Source organism: Acomys russatus, chromosome 1, assembly GCF_903995435.1.
Source record: "Acomys russatus chromosome 1, mAcoRus1.1, whole genome shotgun sequence".
Taxonomy (NCBI): Eukaryota; Metazoa; Chordata; class Mammalia; order Rodentia; family Muridae; genus Acomys; species Acomys russatus.
In genome coordinates, this window is record NC_067137.1 from 96267900 (window position 1) to 96287405 (window position 19506).

A 19506-nucleotide genomic window follows, 5' to 3' on the forward strand; every position below is an offset into this window, starting at 1 on the left:
AAAATGCTGCTTTCTTCTCTGTCCGAGGCACATGTCCTTCCTTCATGAACCCTCAGGAAACACAAACCAGGATGAGGTCGTGGACATCCCTAAGGCTAGTGTAAGGTAGACTCTCTAGGAAAGCCCGGGTTCACTATGGAGTCCGTCATCTAAGCAGTGCCTAGCACAGAGAGGGCGCTCAGTGTTTGTTGAGTGAATCTTAAATGACTGCGGTGCCGACATCTCTGGAGAATGAACGCGGTCTCAACTGTGTGGCTCAAACAAACAAAACAAAAACAAAACCCGGCTTACCTCCCTGATTTTGCTGCAGTGGGGGCGGAAGCAGGAGGAGCTTGAATTTAAGGGCAAGATGAGCTACATAGGAAGGCCAGGCTGCACAGAAAGATGGAGTTATACATCACGGGTGGGTGTTCATGAGACCCACGGACACATGTTCCCTGCGATGCTGGTACACAGGAAGCGCTCAGTCAGGTTCTGCTGGAGACTCTGGATGTGCTGGGTCTTTAGGTAGGGATGGGGAGGGGGTGGGGGTGAGGGCCGGGAGAGTTACCAGCCCGGGAGTAGGTGACGTTGGGACTCACTTTCTTTGCTGCAGGGACTGGCTGGACTGTCTCAACCAGAGAGGAACCCTCTGAGCAGTAGGAGACAAGAGCTGAACCCTTGGCGACTGAACCACAGAGTCTGACACGAGTTAGTTTTATTTTCTTGGCCTCAGTATTCTATGTCTTCCGCCCTGACAGCTCCGAGCTAGATCATCATAAAGCCACGACCGCTGAACTCTGGGCTCGCTCTCTGGCTGCCGCCTTTTTTCGCGGTTCCACAGTACTCACTCGGCTGCCGCAGTCGCCGCCGCAGCGCTTGCCCACTCGCTGAGGTTCTGCCGACCCTCGGTGCACTCTGAGACCCAGCGCGCCCTCTGGTGGCACATAGCCGGGCATCGACGCGGCGAGGCCCCTGGCGCGCTCCTGCAGCTCATAATGTTTGACACCTAGGCTTCCTGCTTTTGGGGGCCCAGGCACCCTTGACCTTGTATTTCCTCCATCGGTGACGGACACGCAGTTATTGTGTAGACCTGTTGAGACCACCCAGCCCCACGCTTTCGCCATAATCATCTCTGGGCCAGGTGCTGTGCTGACTACTGTAATCCATTTAACCCCAAATAGTGGGAGCTATATATAGGTACAGTAGCACCTACGGGAAACTGAGGCACAGAGAAGTTAGGGATGGGTTCAAGATAACACAGGATGGAAATTTTTATCGTGACAGTTGGGCTCTACGCTGCTGTTTGCCTCATGTCCTGCAACCTCCAAACCAAAACATTGTCCTGTCTTTCCTCCTAGCCTGCCCCTGCAGATGTTCCCCCACCCCGAACCCCCCCCACCCGCCCCCATCTATCCTTCTAGAAAGCCCAGCCCTGATTAACAAACCTGCTGGGCACTCTTCCCGCTCCCTTTGTTCTCTTGTTCTCAGACCGTGTTCCCCAGCCCCCAGTCTCTACCGGAATCTGTGGTCTTAGGGACTCTCCCACTTTTGCTGTGGGATGCCGAGGTTGCCAGCAGCTGAAGCTACTCGCGTTCTTTGCACCCAGCGCGCAGCCTAAAGTTGCTCCATGCTAATTTTCCATCTTTCCCACTAACCATTTCCTGCTGAATCCCCGGCTTCCTCTCCCACCAGGGAAGGAATCGCAAATAGTACTCTCCGGAATTCCGTGAAGCTTTTCAGTTCTTTGTCCTGGCCTCTCCAGACCAGGGGGGCTCACTGGGCTCCTGCGGAGTGGAGGTGGGTTTTGCTTGTTTCCCACAATGCCCCAGCAGGAGCTTAAAGGAGAATTTTAACAGTGGCTGCCGCTGGTACGACCAGCTCGGAAGGCCCTTGACGCTTCCTACCTAAGCAGTAATGACTGCGTGGAGTTAGTGACTGCTACATAGCAGACGTGAGATAGTTCTTCTTACACGTTCTCTGTCTAGTTGTGTCTCAGCGGAAGCCTCTGGCTCCGACTGGCCTTGCAGGGACAGTTTCACTGATGCTTTCTTGCCTTCATCCTAGAAGGCAGATGCTACTTCTGATAGGCAGAGAAACTGAACCACAGAAGAAGCAAAGAGACACGCTCAGATTCTGCAAGTACCCCCAAAGAGGCCCCGCTCTGAGGCTGTGGGTAGCCACCACTATGCCATGCTGTCTCCTGGGAGATATATAACTTAAATTCTGCAGCCTGATTTCTTGTCAGAGCCTGCCTTTTGGCACAGGCCTTGTGGTCCAGGCAGTTTCACATCACCCCATGAGAACATTCTATGGACCTCCCACGTTAGGTTACTCTGGGCATTGTCCCCTTTAAAGGGTGAGAGGAAAGTCCCCTGGAGACAAAGCAAGTAGCTTATAGGTAACAGTCTGTTCATCCACTGCAGTAGGTGGGATCCTGGGGCTGGCCAGGGTTGGAAGCTATCCTTCAGCAGTTTGTGCTCCTCTCCCACCACAAGTTCTGTCTCTCTTAAAAGAAGGGGTTCGGTGGTCACTGTTTAGTTTCATTTCTGTTGCTATGATAAGATACTCTGACGGCAACCAGGTGAGGGGAAGGGGTTTGTTTTACCTCATGGTGCTGGGATATAGCCCATCGCAGCAGGAAAGTCAAGATGGTAGGAATTTAAAACAGCTAGTCAATATCACCACCTCAGTCAAGAGAAAGGAGAAAGGCATGCATGCAGGCTCAGCGCTCAGGTAGCGTTCTCTGCTTTTCCACAATTCAGGATCCAAACCCGGATCTTCCCACTCAACCAACATAATCCAGACAACCCCCCGCCCAGACATGGCCACACATCCACCGGATCCCTCTTTCAGATGTTCTTCCCCTGTCATATTAACAATTAAAACTCACAAGTCGCCTCCCATTTCTTCTGCTTGAGCTAGTGTGCCCACCAGATACACCAGCAAGAGGAGTTGTCTGTGCCTCTGCCTGGAGTTCCACCCACGCTGATGCCTAGCTAATACCTCCCATCCCTTCCCAATGGTATCAAAAAAAATTTTTTTTCTAAATTCATGACAATTAGACTAACATATTTCTATCTAAAATTCTAAGATGCTAGGAGGAGCCCAGGAAACCACAAGAGTATCATTGAATTTTTTAAAATTAAAAATATAGTAAAACTGTTCATATTGAAGGGTTTTAAGAGTTCTAATAAAAAAAAAATACCAAGGGCTTTTGATGCCTTGGTTTGCTTTAAAGAGATGATCTCAGTAATTTTAGCAATGGAACTGAAGCAGGGGGCCAGGAAGGGTTGATACAGAAGAGAGACAGCCTGAGTGGAGAGCGATGAAATGATTGGCATGCCTGTGTGTGCATGGTGTGGGATCTTTTGACTGTTGGTGCTTATGAAGAGTGTGTGACAAGGAAACGTGGGCGAAGAAAGAGAAAACACCAAACCCGTGGAGCTCTTGTGTGCCAAAGGCAATGGGCAAAACAAAACTGACCCCAGAAAAAGGAAAGTGACTCTGGTGGTGACTGCCCTGCTTGGACATAGTTGTTCTTGTTTAAAATATTCCCTATAAACCAGGCGCTGTGGTATATGCCTGTAACCCCAGCACTCGGGGAGGCAGAAGCAGGAGGATCTCTCTGAGTTCGAGGCCACACTGGTCTACAAAGCAAGTCCAGGACACCTAAGGCTACACAGAGGAACCCTGTCTTGAAAAACTATTACATATGGATATATATTATCTTTTTAAAATGGAAATAAATAGGCCAGGGGAACTGACAGGCCTGTCTCAGCTAAAGTTTCTATTGCTGTGCTAAAACCCTGATCAAAAACAACTTGGAGAGGAAAGGATCTCTTTCATTTTGCGTCATCACCAAAGAGAGTAGGGGCAGGAACTCAAGACAGGAACCTGGAGGCAGGAACGGAGGCAGGGGATATGGAAAAGTACTGTTTACTGGCTCGATCCTCATGGCTAGCCCAGCCTGGTTCCACCCCCACGCCCCCTCTTTCTTTTCTGAGACAGTGTTCTCTTAGTAGTCCTGGCTGTCCTTGAACTCACTCTGTAGACCATGTTGGCCTTAAACTCAGACATCCATCTGTGTCTGCTTCCTAAATGCTGGGATTAAAGGCATGTACTACCACCACCCAGCACCCTGGTTTCTTTTAGCACCCAGGACCACCAGCTCAGGGGTGGAACTGCCTACATTGAGCTGGACCCTCCCATATCAATTTTTTAAAAATGCCCACAGGGTTGCTCACAAACAATTCAGTGGGGGCATTTTCTCACTTGTTTCCTCTTCCCATATGGTTCAAGCTTATGTCAAATCGACACAAAACTAACTAGTTAGCACAATTGAACCTTTATCAACTTGACACACAAACACTTTACTATGCAACTAGAACCTTTCCTTTCTCATTTGCCCTCAAAATGGCATGTTAATATTAATATCACATAAAACATTTCAACTTTTAATATTTATTTATTATGTTTACAGTGTTCTGCCAGCAGGGTTGAAGAGGAAAACAGATTTCATTATAGATGGTTGTGAGCTACCATGTGGTTGCTGGGAATTAAACTCAAGACCTTTGGAAGAGCAGCCAGTGACTTAACCTCTGAGCCATTTCTTCAGCCCACATTTTAACTTTAAAAAGTCATACAGTCTTCACTCACGAGGCAGAGGCAGGTGGATTGCTGTGAGTTCGAGGCCAGCCTGGTCTACAAAGAGAATCCAGGACAGTCAAGGCTACATAGAGAAACCCTGTCTCAAAACAAAACAAACAAATAGAACAAAACAAAACAAAAGTCCCACAGTCTTTAAAAATTAAAAGACTTGAGGGCCATAGCTGTGTTTGTATCACGAAAACTGAGTTCATTGTACACCTAGGATAGGTGGATATTTTTGAACCTAAGATTTTCTTAGATAAAAAGTTAGGAAAAAAAAAAAGTTAGGAAACAAGTTGAGTGTGGTGTTGCACGCTTGTAATCCCAGCACTTGAAGAGTAGAGGCAGGAAGATGAGGAACTAAAGGTCAGCCATAGATACGTGCTTTGTTTGAGGATAATCTGTGCTATATGAGACCCTATATCAAATGAGAAAGAAAAAGAAGGGAAAGAAAAAAGAAATGAAAGATAAATAATGTTGGAGATGTAGCTCAGAGGTTAAATGTGCATACTGCTCTTGCAGAGGTAGGACCAGCGTTCCATTTTCAGTACCCATTTTGGGTGGATCACAAACACCTATAACTGGGGGCAAGCTCATGCCCTCTTCTGCACTCACATACACGTACCCACTCAGACACGCATGCATACATGTAATAAAAATACATCTTAAAGAAATACATCTAGGAAGATAAATAGATAAATAAATGTTAGTAACAAGGGGACTGTTGAGGTGGCTAAGAGGGTAAAGCACTTGTGTGAGCCTGGTGACTTGTATGAGCTATGAAAGGTAGAGGGAGTGAACTAGTTCTATAAAGTCACCCTTTAGCCTCCACATGCGTGCCATGGCACATACCTGCCCACACACTATTAGAACAATAATAATATACATGTTAAATTAACGATGAGCTGGGTGTGTGGTATGCACCTTTGTTTGTTTGTTTGTTTTTCAAGACAGGGTTTCTCTGTGTAGCCTTGGCTGTCCTGAACTAGATTTTGTAGACCAGGCTGGCCTCGAACTCACAGTGATCCTCCTGAGTTCTGGGATTACAGGCATGCTCACTCTGTCCAACTAGTATGCACCTTTAATCCCAGCATTTAAAAAACAGAGGCAGGGGCTGGAGAGATGGCTCAGAGGTTGAGAGCACTGGCTGCTCTTCCAGAGGTCCTGAGTTCGATTCACAGCAACCACATGGTGGCTCACAACCATCTATAATGTGATCCGGTGCCCTCTTCTGACATGCAGGTGTACAGGCAGGCAGAAACACTGTATACACAATAATAAATAAACCTTTAAAAAAAAAAAGAAAGATTCTTTCTGCTTCTGGGTTAACTCACTCATTATGATCATTTCTAGCTCAATCCATTTATCCACAAATTTCGGGAATTCCTTGTTTTTAATAGCTGAGTAGTATTCCATAGTGTATATGTACCACAGTTTCTTTATCCACTCTTCTACTGAGGGACACTTAGGCTGTTTCCATGTTCTGGCTATTATGAATAAGGCTGCTATGAACATGGTAGAATCAAATGGTATATACTCACTTATATCTGCATACTAGCCCAAGGGGCATGTCCCACGAAAGCCTTCACTTACCAGGAAACTGGGACAGAGGGGAAGGCATCCTATTGGGACTCTAAATGAGAGACGCATGGGAGAACAGCAAAATAAAAGGATCCAGAGGGTCCTAGAAATCTACAAGTAGAACAATATGATAGGCAGATTTGGGCCCAGGGGTCCCGCTCAAACTAAGGCACCAGCCAAGGACAATACAGGAGGTAAACTTTAAACCCCTTCCCAGATCTAGCCAATGGTCAGAATATTCTCCACAGTTGAGTGGAGAGTGTGATACGACTTTCTCACATACTCTGGTGCCTCACATTTGACCATGTCCCCTGGAGGGGGAGACCTGGTGGCACTCAGAGGAAGGACAGCAAGTAGCCAAGAAGAGACTTGATACCCTATGAGAATATATAGGGGGACGTAATCCCCCTCAGGAACAGTCATAGGGGAGGGGAATAATGGGAAAATGGGGTGGGGGGGAGGAATGGGAGGATACAAGGGATGGGATAAACATTGAGATGTAACAGAATAAATTAATAAAAAAAAAAAAAGAAACAGAAAAAAAAAAAAATAAATAAATAAATAAATAAATAAATAAATAAATAAAAAAAGAAAGAAAGAAAGAAACAGAGGCAGAAAGATTATGAGTTTGAGACCAACCTGGGCTATCTAATGAAAACCTATCTGAAAAAAAAATTAAATAATTTGGTAATGGCTGTTTTAAAAGCATGTTTTCTCCAGGGTTCTTTGAATCTGAAGGCATAAGCCTTGGCACGAAGGCACATGCCTTTAATCCTAGCACTCAGGAGGCAGAAGCAGATGGATTTCTGTGAGTTTGAGGCCAGCGTACAAAGCAAGTCTAGGATAGCCAGGGCTGTTATACAGAAAAAACTCTGAGAGAGAGAGAGAGAGAGAGAGAGAGAGAGAGAGAGAGAGAGAGAGAGAGAGAGAGAGAGAGAAGAAATAGAAGTAAGGATTTAGAATATTTAGATTAGTGGTTCTGACATTAAAGACATTCAGATGTCTTCAGGGTGGGCTCAAACACAGATGTCAGGGCTCTTCCAGAAGATGTAGACCTGGTGCTGATGAGCTACTATGCCTATAGAACCCTCTGGGGTTTTGGGGGGGTGGGTGTAGTTGGTTTTGTTTTTTGTGGAGTTTTGGTGTTGATGGTTGGTTGGTTTTGTTTGTTTGTTTTTTGAGACAGGGTTTTCCTATGTAGCCTTGGCTGTCCTAGAACTCTTAATGTAGACCAGGCTGGCCTCAAACTCAGAGATCCTCCTGCCTCTGCCTCCCAAGTGCAGGGATTAAAGCACTACCACACACCAGTTCTACAGAACCCTCTTAAGAACCACTACCCTGCAGAGGAATCAGAAGTCCAAGTTTATTCACTGCTACATAGTGAGTTTGAGGCCAACCTGGACTAGGTGAGATTCTGTCTCACAGAACAGAAAGAGAAGTAAGAGGAGAAAGAGAAGAGGCCACCACAGCCATCCATCCAGCATCCCTGATGCAGGGGCATTGCTGACGCGGTTCAAGGAATGTTCCTCCTTTTGCAAGGCTTCATCTTGCTACCCGGTCTGGGTGAGAGGAACGCCCAGCGTTCAAGAAGCCGTCGGTGTTTGGGTGCGCACACCTTTAATCCCAGCACTCAGAGGCAGAGGCAGGAGGATCTCTGTGAGTGTGAAGTCAACCTGGTCAACATAGCGAGTTCTAGGGTGGTCAAGGCTATGTAACGAGACTCTGACTAAAAACAAACAAACAAAACAGACAGAGGCTGTGATCCTCTAGGCTGTGATCAGTGCAGGGTTAATTTATGTTGAATGGTCTTATTCATGCATGCTTTCCAAAAACAAAACAAAACAAAACCCCTCAAAAACAACAACAACAACAAAAAATGCCAGCCCAAGCTGGTACTCAAGGTTTGAGGATCCTTAGTCCTCCAATCTGAAAAACTTTCAGAGTACCCAATGTGACAATGCAAATGAAAAACCTCATGCCATCCACCTTGGGCAAAGGTGTGCACTAAAAATTGTGTAGAATTACCTTCAGGCTGTGCACATGAGGTGACTATGAGAAATATATGAATTTCACATGTAGACGTGGATCGAGTTCCTTCACAGTCCCCTTATCTGTATGCAAATATGCCCAAATGGAAAAATCTAAAACAGCTCTGCTCTCAACTCTTTCTAGTCAGAGATCTACACCTGCATTGGTCTTGCCGGCTGTGAAAGGGACACAGAGGCACACTTGTTTAAAGACAGGGAGGTGCACACATTTAAATAGTTGACATTGAGCCGGGCGATGGTGGTGCATGCCTTTAATCCCAGCACTCAGGAGGCAGAAGTAGGCGGATTGATGTGAGTTCGAGGCCAGCCTGGTCTACAAAGTGAGGCTTGTTTCTGAAAGCCCATGTCCCAGTTTCACTGCACCATTGTTCTAATCTGGGCTCCTCACCCTGTCCTGTGCAGCACGCCCAAGAGCTCTAGAGCAGACTCTGGTGTCTCAGGTGCAGATGGAGGAGGTAGAAAAAACAGAGACTGAGCTCTTTAGAAAGAAGAAATGTGTTTCCTATGAGGAATTGGAAGTCCAAGGTCAAGTTCTTGCATATGACAAGGGTCTTCTGGCTTTGTCATTCAATGGGAGAACAAAGAAGAGCAAGAAGACATGACCTGGTCACCTCTCCCATCTGCCCATTGCAATGAGAACTAAGTTTTCCATGCATGAGCTAGGAGGGACGCATTCAAACAATGGAGCTGGATGTGGTGGTGCACACTTTTAATCCCAGCACTCGGGAGGCAGACCCAGTGAATCGCTGTGAGTTCGAGGCCAGCCTGGTCTACAAAGTGAGTCTAGGACAGCCAAGGCTACACAGAGAAACCCTGTCTCTAAAAAACCAAAATAAAATTAAACCAAAACAAAAACAAAAAAAATCAAACAATGATAGTGGCGAAGCAGAAATACTGACCTTGGAGGTGGCTCTTGGAAGCCCCGCAGAACAAGTGGGCAAAAGAAAGCCTTGACAGATGTATGATTTTTAAATAACACACAGTGGCCTGAGCACCGGTGGGATGTGACCTGTAGAAGGTCCTGGGTGCAGATCAATCAGACCAACAGTTCCTCCCTCTCTAGTGGCCACTGTGTGGAGAGGATGTTGAGTATCTCCTTTCCACTGCATTTGCTGAGGCACATCCCAGGGTCCCATCTTTGCAGGTGGCTTTAGTCCCTGGACTAAGATTTAGATGAGGAAGATTTGCCGTGGCTCTGCCCCAATGGTCTCAACCCTGTACACACATGGTTACCTTTCTGGCTTGCTCCATCCTGTCCAAGGACATGTTACTTACTAATCACTAGCTTTGTTCTTCAAGTTGCCTTGGTAATGGCGTTCTATCACAGCAACAGTGCACAATGACTAGTGCACACCTCATGCATGGCCTCCCTCGTGTCTGGAGGCGCCCCTTCTTAGCTCCTCCTGCAGAAGTTAGACAGGGTGTATCTCCCACATTATGGGTGCCTCAGAACACACTAAGGGGCTGCCCTCGTGTCATTATGTTCATACCGTTGCACTTGGAAGAATTGGGATGGTTTGACTTGCCTGGTGTCCAGACAAATGAGGTCACAAGCCACCATCCTCCCTGACTAGACCATTATCTGATCCATGCATGGGAAAAGCACTGGGAAGTCCATTGACATGGAAGCTGATGTGCCCTCAGCCTCCATCTGCTGCAGCAGTGAGTTGGCGGTAAGGAGTGAGCCAGGCCTCCTCTCTCTCTCTCTCTCTTTCTTCTCCCCCAGAGTCCTTGGCAGCAGAATTGGTAAAAGTTTAGAGTTTTGTATATTGATGATGCTTCTTCCAAGATTAAGGGCTAAGAGTAACCTTGTCTGGGCAGAAGACAGAAGGATTTGCAACCATGGCTAAATCTTGAGCTTCCAGAAGGGCAGTTCTTTTTCTACCTGTTGAAAAACTAGGTACTTGGGGCTGGAGAGATGGTTCAGGGGTTAAGAGCACTGACTGCTCTTCTAGAGGTCCTGAGTTCAATTCCCAGCAACCACATACTTTTTGGCATGCAGACAGAGCACTGTATACATAATATATAAATAAATCCTTTAAGGGGAAAAAAAAAAGGCTAGGTACTTGTGGAGGATGAGTTGTCATAAATCACAATGAAGACTCAAAATAGACCCATGGCATCTCTCAAGATGAAATCACCTATGTGGTCTCATCTCTGTCATTGTATGGGAGTCTGTGGCTCCCAGTGATCAAAAGGGCACTGTGTATTGAGCTGGATGCTCACAAGAAGTGGGACAGTGGGATGATCATGTTTGGGGTACATTTGGAAGATGAGCTGGACTCTTTGAGGGTTTGAAGATAGGTTGCGCCAGTCAGAGTATCTCATGTTTACTGATTAGTAGTAGGAGCAGGTGCTAGCTAATGCCTCAGCCGTGCTCTGCTCTATGGGCACTGGGCCTTATCGGGCTCAAGTGCAATGTGGACACCAGGCATGTTACAGTGGGAGGCACCACTTTGGAGATCAGGCTCCGTGACCCCAGAATTGAGGTCAGAACCTCCATTTAGGAAAGGGATAAAGCCAGCTTATACTAATGCCTACTGTGTGCTCGGTATGTGCAGACTTTATTTATTTGTTTGTTTATAAATAAGTTCTCACTGTGTTGTCCTAGATGGCCTGGAACTCACCATGTAGACGAGGCTAGCCTTGAACAGGCTTGCCTGTTTCTGCTTTTGCCATTGTCTCTTGAATGCTAGAATTAAGGCATGTTCTACCAGCCTGGCTTTTGATAAACTGTTTTAAACACTGAGGTCACAACACAGAGGTATGTATTGCCCCAGGATCACGTTGTTAACAAAAGATACAACTCAGTTTCCCAAGACTCCAAAGCCAGTGTTCTTGGCAAATCATAACATTCCCAGTAACAGGATCCATGGCTGACTTGAATCCATGTGGACATCATGACACTTAAAAAAAAAAAAAGATTGATTGATTTATACAGTATTCTGCCTACATGTGTGCCTGCAGGCCAGAAGAGGGCACAAGATCTCAATATAGATGGTTGTGAGCCACCATGTGGTTTCTGGGAATTGAACTCAGGACCTCTAGAAAAGCAGTCGGTGTTCTTAAACCTCTGAGCCATCTCTCCAGCCGCATCATGACACTGGTAGAGCACAACCAAGTCTCGATATTTATCATGGTGAGCCTGGTATCTGTCGTGAATGTGCTTCAAGCGCAGCCTAATGCAGAATGGATGCCAAAGAACCTTGACGTAAGCAACAATGGTGAAAGTGGTTCCCAGACATGGAGATGCTGAGAGCAAATAATGTGGTTGTTTCTTCCCTCTTCTCTGAACCAGGACAGCTACTTTCTGGCTCTTTATGTTTCAGAGCCATAGGTTCAGTTTCAGTGGAAGGTAGCTATTTGGGACTTTCTTTTAAAGTCTCAAAACCAGTGCTTTCAAATAGCGTTTTTGCAATCCCACAAGCAAAAACATGTCTGCTGGCGGCAAGTCTCTCTCTCCCGTGGATCAAAAATATCAAGAGCTATGACGAAATCAAGCCACCATAAAACTCCACACTCCAGCCCATCCTTAATGGGAGCGAGGAGGGGCTTTTCATACTGACATCACTAAGTTAGCCAGGACCCACAGACTTAAAGCAAACATGCACTGGTTGGAAGAAACAGGAAAGTAAAAGCACCTGTTTGTGCTTGAACAGCTTTTCAGGTTGGAAAAGGGAAGAAGGTGAGGTCATGAGCATCCTTATGTAAGCAGAGGACTTATCTAGCGTCAGGGGGCATCTCCTGTTTCTTGGGTACCCGTGCAGAAAGCTATGAGAACATCCAGTTGGCTTCAGCGGTGCTGCCCTTTGAGCCTACCCCATCCCAGCAAATGGGCCCCGGGTGGGGAGGTTTCACTTGGCAGGAGATGCTCTTCCTTTTCGTCACCTCCTCCTTCTTCTTCCGGCAGCACTTCACTTTCTCCAGGTCATAGAAAGTTAAAATATACCCTCTGGCTTCCGTCCATAACTGGCTAGTTTCTTCCCCAACATTACATTCCTTCTCAGGTTTTCCCCTCTCCTTGCTGATAGCATACCTCATTCCGATTTGAAAGCACCCTTCAGTTAGAATTGGTCCTGTTGAAATAAACCCATGTGCCTTGGGGATAGGTCTAGTCCATAATGGCCTCTCAACAGGCTATTTTTCTAAACCCTTGACATAAACTTATTTTCTCATTTATCCATTGTGATTAGATTCCTGAGCTAGCCCAAAAGCCACTGGTGTTGACTCTGTTGAAAGTAGCAGAGTAGAAGAGAGAGTAATTTGGGGGTGGTTTTGACTTGGTTTTTTAACTCCAGATTTTCTTCTGGCCCTGAGCTATGTCCTCTCAGACTTTCAGTTTTTTCCTCAGGCAGTAGTAAGGTGAGGGCAGTGGTACTCACCCCAGCTGTGAGGTGCCTTGCTTATGCTGTGGTAAGAATAAACAGAACAGTGTCTAGGGGCCAGTACTGAGTGGGCACTCAGAAATGCTGCGCACCTTCCAGCTCTCTGAGCCAGAAAACAGAGCATAATTAGTACACTACTTGTGTGGTTTGAAAAAAATAAACTGCAATTGTTGTGATGAACTGTGGTGGTTTGAATGACAATGGCCCCCATAGGTTCATATACTTGAACTGTTTGGGAAGGATTAGGAGGTGTGGCCTTGTTAAAGTAGGTGTGGCCTTGTTGGAGGAGGTATGTCACTAGGGGCAGGCTTTGAAGTTTCAAAAGCCCATGCCAGGCCCAGTTTCTCTCTGTCTGTGTCTGTCTGTATCTTTCTATCTCTGTCTCTCTTTCCCTCTCTGTCTCCCTGTGTCTATGTCTCTCTTTGTCTCTCTGTCTTTCTGTGTCTCTCTCTCTGTCTCTGTCTCTCTCTGCCTCTCTCTCTCTCTCTCTCTCTCTCTCTCTCTCTCTCTCTCTCTCTCTCTCTCCACTGTCTGCTGCCTGTGGATCAGAATGCAAAGCTCTCAGCTACTGCTCCAGCACCATGCCAATCTACAACTATAAGCAAACCCCCTATCAAATGCATTTTTTTTGTATAAGAGCTGCCTTGGTTGTGGTGTCACCTCACAACAATAGAACAGTGACTAAGACATAGGCTAAACAGAAAGCCCGCCCTAAAATTAAAGAAGAAATAGACTGTCTTAAGTCAAGCACTTGGAAGGTGGAAGTAGAAGGATCGGGAGTTCAAGGCCATCCTTGGCTATCTGAGGGGTTTAAGGCCAGTTTAGGCTTCATGAGAGCAATAGTATGGCTGAGTAGTCAAAGAAGGAAGGGAGGAAGCGGGGGTGGGAGTAAGGGAGAAAATAGAATGTCTTCATCGCAGTGTTTGGCAAAAAGGTAGAATTATTCATTTAGGAAAGAATGATTAGAGCATTGGTTCATGACAGTTCCGGGAGCAGCGCAACATACTTTCAGTGCAGTGGAGATGGCTGGTTCTGTTGTTTTTGTTTTTGAGACAGGGTTTCTCTATGTTATCTTGGCTGACCTGGCCTTGCTTTGTAGACCAGGCTGACCTTGAACTCACAGCGATCCGCCTGCCTCTGCCTCCCACGTGCTGGGATTAAAGGCGTTCACCACCACACCTGGCTTGGTTTGGGTGTTTGGTTGGTTAGTTGGTTTTGGTTTTTCATGACAAGATTTCTCTATGTAGCCCTGGCTGTCCTGGACACAGTCTGTAGACCAGGCTGGCCTCCAACTCACAGAGATCCACCTGCCTCTGCCTCTGCCTCCCCAGGTGCTAGGATTACAGCCGTGAGCCACCACGCCCAACTGATGGTCATTATTTATCTATGGGAACATGTTCATTTTTGTTTCTATATTCTGTATAAACGAGGGTCCTATTTGTGCTTGCTGACATGATGGTCTGATCCCGTCATCTGCCCATGACACACCACCAGCTATAGGAGACTCTACTCCCCGTTGCCCGGTTGCCCGGTTGCTCACCCAAGAGTCACCTATATTTCTTTAACAGGAGTGAATACCTTTGTTTTAGACATTCATGTCCTGTAGAAAACCAAGCCTCTCCCGTGAGCCAACACATTTTAAGGCAGTTGTGCCGGTGGGGTGGGGAGGTGGGGGGGGGGTGATATTTCTCCTTTGACAACGATTGGTTGGGGTGACCATGTAACTGAATTCTAGCTCGGAGCATACTGCTGTCGGAGCATGTGCTTGTTGTAATCTAGGCACTAAAACTGTGGGGACAAAAGAATAGTTCCAGACCAGCGGGGCTACATAGCAAGACCGTGTCTCAAAATGACAAGGGCTGAAAGTATAGAGATCTGCCTGCCTCTGCCTCCAGAGTGCTGGGATTAAAGGAGCGACAGTGGCTCACACTTGTAATTCCAGCACTCTGGAGCAGGGTTGACCCAGCTTGAAGATCAAGCGATCAACCTGGTCTACATAGCAATGTCTACCGGTCAGTGGTGGCACGCACCTTTAACCCTAGCATGCAGGAGGCAAAGGCAGGCGGATCTCTGTGAGGACAGCAAGGTCTACACAGTGAGTTCCAGGACAGCCAAAGCTACACAGAGAAACCCTGTCTCAAACAAAACAAAACAAAAACAACAAAAAACCAAAATAGATAAATTATACCAACTACATAATCCAAGCCAGCCAGAACTATGCAGTAGGATCTTGTCTAAAACAAACAAGAAACCTAGAACAAAAGAAGAGAAAAGAAAGCCTACTTCAAATCAATCCACAAAGCGAGGCAAAAAGGACAGGAACTGGGAAACCTTTGGAGACAGCTGCAGGTGAGAGGAAGCAGGGACCAGTCAGTCAGTCTGAAACCCAAACATCTGTCCTTCAGTAGGCCACAGAGCCCACTCCACCTTGTCCCGTGTTTTGTCCCCGCCCCTTTCTCTCCGGGGTTCTTGTGCCCTCCAGAATGCTGCTGACGCCTTTTTCCTCCCAGTCCTTCCCATGTCACCCTGGCAGTTGTCTTTCAAAGCAGGTCCCCGGGGCTGAGTATAAACCTCACCCTTGCCTTCAGTTAGCAGGTGTAAACAGGAATTACTGCTGCTCCCTGCTCTGCTGGGCCCGCTGGAATTACCCCAAAGCCGTGTTTATCATGCCGTTGAACCTTGCGCCCGTGTTTAATGTGCTATCTACGCTGACCCCAGGTGTCTCTCTGCTCCGCTGCTCTCCCCGCAGCCATCCTACAGTCTGTGGCTCAGAGGGGTCATCCCTGACAAGTGTATTACCGGTGTTTATCCATATTAAATCTTGGATCAGTGACTGGCTTTTTACCCATCTTTCTAAACTCACTTTGGTTCTCCCGCAGCCTCGCCTTTGGCCTTGTCTTTTCCTCCTAAGTCGGGAATCTATTGTGGCCTCGGGTTTCCGGTTGCTTATGAAGAGTAAAGATGCTGCGGATGGCCCTGCTGCAAAGCTCCAGCCTTCATCTGGAGTTGCTACTGACCCATTCAGAATTGCATCATTCTGAGCAGTGGGGGAGCTCGCAGAGGGGATCGGTTTAATTACATCATACATCTGTAAAGGCAGTGGTGGGCCTGACTTGGCTCCTTTAAGAGCTCTATTGAAAGCTATCATCTTTATCATGACTTGCATAGGTGTAGCGCGTTCCACTTCACAGAACCTTTCCATTTGATTTTTTTTTTTTCCCCTCCCCTAAAGCCTGGAAGCCGTCACTCTATATCACTCTCCATAAACCGTTCTGTGAGCGCAAAAGTAAAATGCGTTTTATTTAAGCTGCATCATTAGGAAAGCAAAACAAGGTAGCCGGTCCCTGGTTGATCATGGGTATTTCGTTGTTTTGTGTTTTCATTTTGTCTTGTTGATTTGTTTTGACTCGAAATTCACAATCCTCTTGCCTCAGTTGGCCCCTTGCTGGAAGTGCAAGAGTGTGCTGCCACACCTAGCTCGAATGTCTCCAATTTTTATTTTTATTTTTCATGGTATGTAGCACTGGCCTGGAGCTCACTATCCCAGTTTTGAATCTGGTGTCAGTGCTGAGACAGGCTCATCCAACAGGATTTTTCTTCTCTTTGCTATTAACATCTCTGTGCTGGAATTAATTTCCCCCAAAGTTTCATGTATTTTATGTTTTCTCTAAACTAGTTATGCTTGAGACTAAAAATGTAGCTGGGGGAAGTGTGTGTGTGTGTGTGTGTGTGTGTGTGTGTGTGTGTGTGTGTGTGTTGACTCAGGGCAAAGACAAAGGCACCTGCCACCAAGCCTGGGCTCTACCACTTGGTAAAGGGCAAAACTAACTCCTATGACTTGTCCTCTGACCTCCACACATGCCCCATAACTCACATGCATGCACACACACATACACATACACACACACATGCACGTGCTCACTCGCTCTCAGTTAAAAAAGAAATGTAAATGCAGTCTAATCTGTAATTTTGAAAGCACGTTTTCCATTTTCTTTGTGGCCAGAGAGTTTTGGCAATAGGACATTTGTAGTTCAACTATCATTGGTTGAGAAGTCTTTCCTTTACCAGTAAGACTCGAGATGAATTGCTTATATTATCATTTTGAGTCAAGTATGTTTTATGCTTAAATTGATACCAGAGTCACAAGAAAATGGATAATAAATTAATATGTGACACAGACAGAAATAAGGTCAAGTTTCTTTGTTATATGAAAAAAAAAACCCACAATGCACTGTAATGGAAAATATTTAATTAGATCATTCACCCAGTCAATAACTCGTTCTTCAGGGTCTCTTAGCTACCAGGTACTGTCAAGGCACGGTTTTCTTTCTTGTTTCTCCTCCTCTTCCTCACTTCTCTTTCTCCTCTCTGTGTCTTGCTGGCATTTCTTTTCCTCCCCTGGAATTTTGTCAATCATGCCATCAGAGCCATGATGCCCCATGATTCTCCTAATGATAGGAGGGAGGGAGGAAGGAAGGAAGGAAGGAAGAAAGGAAGGAAGGAAGGAAGGAAGGAAAGAAGGAAGGAAGAAGGAAGGAAGAAGGAAGGAAGGAAGATCTTTGTTTCCCAGTTTCCTGGTCCTTCATCCTCACTACTGGCTTCAGTTGTGTTCTGCACAGGATCTACAGCAGGCAGCTGTATTGGGGAATATGAGACCTTTGGGGTGTGGGATGAAGGGGCAGGTAACAGAGTTTCAAAACATCTGCACAGTTTTCCAAGCCCCCTGGTATGGCTTTCACATAGCTGTATTCGTCAAGAACCCTAGCATCTATCCACCCAAGATGCCCCCTTCAGAGTTTCTGGTGTTATGGTGGCAGTGCTAATAGAACACAAGCTTTCTAGTCCCAATAATGGCCCATTAGAGCTTCAGGAAAAGCCGTCATATTTCTGTAGCATTTATCTGTCAGCAGGAGACTATTACAGAGCACAAACTCACATTGTATTAGTGTTATCAGTTCCTTATGATCCTTGGCACAAGTGCCAGCCAATGGGCTGGCAGTCTGCTGGGCCCTACTGGAAGATATAACTCCATACCCAGATTCGAGCATGTGAGAAGGCAGGAGGTCTGCAGAGGTATGTGGCTGGGGACATTCCTCCAGCCTGGAGCTCATGATACACTGTCGTCAGAGATGCTCAGGCTAAGGTCACCGTCTTGGTCAGGCTTGCCTTAGTCACTATGGACTGCCAATGGATGCCCTCCCAGGCCCCACCTCCCCCAATCCTCACCGTGGGCTGGAGCAGAATCAGATTTGGTTTATGATCCAAACAATTCCATGGAGTCAGCCTCCTCTTCCCGGATTGGTGGTAAGCAGTGTGTCCCCACGTTGGGTGCTTCCCCATGGCCTTGTTCTCACCAGCACCCTTGACTTCAGGAGATGTGGGAATGGATGGGGGGTGGCATAACCAAACTATGAACTCTCACATCTGCTTAATGACAAGAGGGTAACCTCTCTAAAAACTGTCTGGTGGGTCTTATTTGGTGATAAGGTCATCAAGTCCTCTGGCGGGGGGGGGGGGGGGGCGGGGGGGACACCAAACTAGGTCTATCAGTTCTGTTGAGTTTGGTGGCTTAAGAGACACAAACAACTTCCTCTAGTGGTTGGTCCTACAGCACGTGGAAAGGGGAAATTAGGAAAATTGAGAGACGTTTCTTTTGTTTTGTTTTGTTTTCTTTTCTTTTGTTTTGTTTGTCTTGTCTTTTGAGACAGGGTTTCTCTGTGTAGCCTTGGCTGTCCTGGACTCACTTTGTAGACCAGGCTGGCCTCTGCCTCCCGAGTGCTGGGATTAAAGGCGTGTGCCACCACGCCCTGCACCTGTTCTTTTTCCTCTCCCAAGGGAAGCGTGGGGTTTTCGAAGCAGAGCAAGCTGTGTCGAATGACCATAGTTGTAGACAGTCTGTTACCTGCTTAGGTCAGGACAGCAGGTCATGAAACTGGCCCCCACTAACTAGCAATTCCTTTTGCCCTCCCAAGGAGCCCATCGTGATGTTAAGAGGTAAACAAAGATGCCCATGCTGCTGACCTCACAGCTTCCAAAAGAACTCGCCCTCGGGGAGGGAGGTGGCAGGGGCAGGAGCGAGGCCTGTCTCCAAACCTTGAGAAGTGGTTCAAGCAGAACTTCAGGCCCAGGTTGGCTGGCATGCTTTGCCTACATTTGCTGTGTGACCTGGGGAAGGGCATCTCAGCACACAGGGAAGTGTACAAATCTCTTCATTTGTCAAGTGTGATGGGAGTTCTAAATGCAGGTGCTTCTCGGCTCAGGATGGGGTTACATTCTCCCATCAACCTATCATAAGTGGAAATGAGCCTACGTTGGAAAGGCATCGAACATACCCAGCCTAGTGAACCTCACAGCATAACTACATAGCACGCTGTGGGGAGTTCCTGTTCCCGGCTGAGTAAAGGCCTTAGCTGTTGCCTCTGCCTGGCACATCAAGGCAGTATGGCACACATCTGTATTCTGGGAAAATGATTTTTAAAATTGTTTTCCAAAAGGTCTTGCTGGGTAACCTTCGTCCGTCAGCTGCTCTGCATCAGGCACTGCTGGGCACTGGATGCTGGGATTCTGCAGTGAACAACACAGACACAGTCTCTCCTCTCTTGGGGCTTCCGATCTAGTAAGGAGGGGCAGCACTCCTCACATCACATCAACACACATGCAATTGCTAACTGTGTCAAGCAACTAGAAGCAATGTGGATGGCAGAAGATTCAGGTGCTGCCCAGGAGGGAGAGAAAGGTCTTCTACATGTCAGGCATAGTGGAGGGGGACAGGGAGACTCACAGAATCCTGTCACGTGACAATGGCCATATAGGCCAAGGACCAGGCTTCATTCCTTACTTCAACAGGAGTCATTAGCTGCAAT

At 46.8% G+C, this 19506-nt stretch overlaps 1 protein-coding gene across 1 annotated transcript in view; it reads left to right on the forward strand.

Annotated features, from left to right (window-relative positions):
- The window catches only part of Esrrb (estrogen related receptor beta), a 152900-nt gene that overhangs the window by 45482 nt on the left and 87912 nt on the right, over positions 1-19506 (forward strand). The gene's annotated exons all lie outside the window — the stretch shown is intronic.